The sequence below is a fragment of the Chroicocephalus ridibundus genome, chromosome 1 (genome assembly GCF_963924245.1).
Source record: "Chroicocephalus ridibundus chromosome 1, bChrRid1.1, whole genome shotgun sequence".
Lineage (NCBI taxonomy): Eukaryota > Metazoa > Chordata > Aves > Charadriiformes > Laridae > Chroicocephalus > Chroicocephalus ridibundus.
In genome coordinates, this window is record NC_086284.1 from 125467482 (window position 1) to 125470976 (window position 3495).

The window sequence follows — 3495 nt, forward strand, 5'->3', positions numbered from 1 at the left end:
CCTCCAACCCCCCACCGACGCGTCTGACGCGTTACCTCACGCGGGCGGGGGCGTGGCGCAGCGCGAGCCGCGGCCGTTGGCGGGTGTCAGGGCGGGCGGGGCGCCGCGTTGGCGCTGTGGCTGCCCGGCACGGCTTCCCCCAACCTTGTCGCCCCGCCCGCGCTTGTCACCTCACTCTTTTCTACCCCCGGCAGTCCGAAAGGGGTGGGTTTTGGCTGTTGTCTCTCAAATAGCCAGGATTTGGGGCAAAAACCTTTCAGACTCTGGCCCCAGAGCACGAAAGGCCGGTCAGCCGGCTCGTGGTACCCCTGAGGTAAGAGTGACGCCCCGTCTCCCCGCCCTCGGGGGACACGTCTCAGGCCGCAGCTGAAGCGCAGGAGGCTGTGGCCGAAGCAGCGGTAAACGGTGGTTCAGAGCGAGCGCTGTCACAGAGGGCTCGTTTGAAAAGGCAAGGCTTGAACCCCCCCTCGGCTAGCGGTGCTGGGGTGGAAAATGGGGCGTAAAATCCCACCATACTCGTCATCCGCCGCCACCTTCGCACTGAGAGCCTGTTCATCTCCCAGTAGTCGTTGCCCTGATAAAGACTATCCTTCCAGGCATTTGCTGCTGTCCCCCCAATGCCCTTCCACCTTGCATTCGGAGCCTGTCCACTAAGGGAGTAAAACATGAACCTGAAGCCGGTTTGCTGAGTTTTCTCTATTAAAGGTGCAACAATGGACTCCTAAGGGTGCCTCTCACAGAGGAACTGGACCTTCTGTTACTCCAGGATATTTGAGATTTCTGCTGGCTTTCTTCATTTATAAGTGAGGCTACATGTGCTAGTACATATGACAGAAGCACCTATGCAGAGCTAGCTAAAGGAGAACTGTAGGTAGTTATTTCCTGGAGTTAGGGATGCCTCAGAAAAGACACCTTTTTCTTTAGTACTAGTCTTGAAAAATTAGGCTTCCAAATGGCAACTTCTGCTGGGAAAAGAAAGAAGTCATAGGAGTTTGGTTTTTCTACTATTTATCTTTGCTTAGAGCTTTGTCTCTGCTTAGAGGAGTGTAATAACAAGTCCAACTAGCAATAAGCAGGTATTATTCTCAATGAAATGGAGGTGAAGAATTATGAATATAGTACATGTTTTTCATTATAAAAATTTCAAGGAGGAGGAGGGATGTGGCTCAGGAGGCTTCTTTGATAAGTATTAGAAAATATTTAGAAGTAATTTGGGGATTTTCCATGGAAAACGTCTCTTTGCTTTTAAAAATATAGGAAAGCGATCTGGAAAATAGGACTTTTCCATCCATTACAGTCTCTGCCACTCATATTTCATACCTTTGTACTGATGATTCAGTCCTTCTCCTACCCATTTCTTTATCAATGCAGCGTTTCCAAAGTGTTAACAAGAAAAAACGTCATGATCCTTAAAGCCCACATATCACAAAGAACACCAAAGTTCACTACATTATTAAGATCAATATGTTCCACGTGTAGATAAGACCTGAACTATTGTTCCTGTAACAATTAAGCATATAACCTGAAAAAGATCATTTTACTTTGTTCCATTTTTGAAATTAGGATTCCCTGGATGAAAAAAAAAAAACAAAACCAAAACCAAAACCATAAAATGTATAATTTGCTGGGGGGTTTTATGCTGAAAATGTTTTATGTTAGATGAGACGTGCTCAGTGTTGGTTATAGCAGCATTTTATTAACATCTGAAATACTTAGATACAGGATGTTTAATTTAATTAGTAAAAAGTCAGCACTTTTCCAATTCAATACTTCAAATACTTCTTGTGGTTTTTGCTTGGGTTTTTTTTGTATAATATGGAGACAATGTATCAGTTTTTTAAAAGAGCTGATTTCGAAATTAAATGGAATGTTCTTTAGAGAATACTTTTATTTGTGGTGAAAAAATATCAAAGACTAGAAAATATTATCACTCATTTAAGGCACCATCCCCACAGTGCTTAGCTGTGTTTTACAACACGATCAAATATCATCCTTCTTAAACCACACTATAATTTCTAAAATACTCTTTCTTCAATGAAACTGAAGGAATTGACAAAGGCAGCTTTATTTGGTGCAGCTTAGATGTTTTCAAAACACACCACATTCATTGTCAGAAAAAATGAAAGCAGGAGGCAAACCTGACCACACTTCTTAAACCAGATTATTTAAAATTCAACCTGGTGTTCTTATTTTATTAAAACCAGAGATGGCAAAACATACAAATATATTTGTTCAGAGAACAGAATAAAGAAAGAATGTTTTTAAAAAATACCTGTCTAAATTTCTCAGGCTTTTTTCTCACACAGGAGAGAATGGGATGAGTCAGCGTAACTATTCCCATTCGTTAGACGAGAACCCACTACAGCGGGCTTTACAGCTTTGCTTGGAGTCACAAAGTGGGAAGAGCTGCATGCACTTCACAGACTGGTTGTGCTCAAGCCACCATATGCTTCCTTCCGTCGAGGTACTCTCACTTTACTCCTCGCTTCAGCATCCAGAAACCCTTCTCCCCTCGCCCTTTGACATTGCTTCCAAGCTTTTTGTACTGAATAATATTAATACAAGGTGGATGGAGAAGGGGGAAGGTTTGTATTTACTTATAGCCTACGTTTAGAAACCAAACTCTTGACGGCTAGGTCAAGGGACCCCTCTTCCAAGCTCCCCATAAAGCCAAAGGACAGAGAGGCAGAGAGAAAGGTGCAGCCCAAAGTCCGTTCAGAGCAGGGTGCTAACTGAAGCGCTCCAGCTGCTATTCTGGTAGCACCCATCTGCCTCCGAAAGCCAATGTGCTTCCTATTGCAGGCTAATGCTGGGGGTGATGCGAATGGGACCTATGTTACATATTTATAAAGAATTTCTTTCCTAGCCTGTTTCTTGAAACATTTTTTTTTTTCTCATATGAAAACAGAATATTTTGTCTAATTGCCATTTATAATAAAGAATTTTTAGCTGGGAAATTTAAAAGACCATTGTAAGATACAGGTTTTCTTCTGTAAAGACCAAGGCAACGTATTACAGAAGCAGTAAGTAGAATTTGGACCCAGAGCTAACAAGAACTGTGCTGTTTGTTGATTTGCCTTTCAGCTTCTAATCAAATTGAAATTGTTCTTTCAAAAGGGAGAGGAGAGCTACAGTGCATAGGCTAGGTAAACATGTTCAACAGGCCTGAAAAATGAGAAGGGCATGAATGGAGCAATTTCTATACATCCGTACTGTAATATAAAACTATTAATAACCTCAACCCCTTTCAAAGACCTTCCTCGGTGACGTGCAGTACAAGTAGTAGTGAGAGGATCTAGTGCTGCATTGCTGCTTAACAGTCACTCTGTCTTGCTAGCGTGTGGTCCTGCTTTTGACTCCTGGTGGTCTTGGTTTATAATCTATTTTGAGCAACCTGCAGTTGGAGTAGTATGTCTGTCATTCAACATATCTGTGAGATCTACATAAAACAATCCATGAAAAATGCAGGATTATATTTCATGTATTTACTGGTTT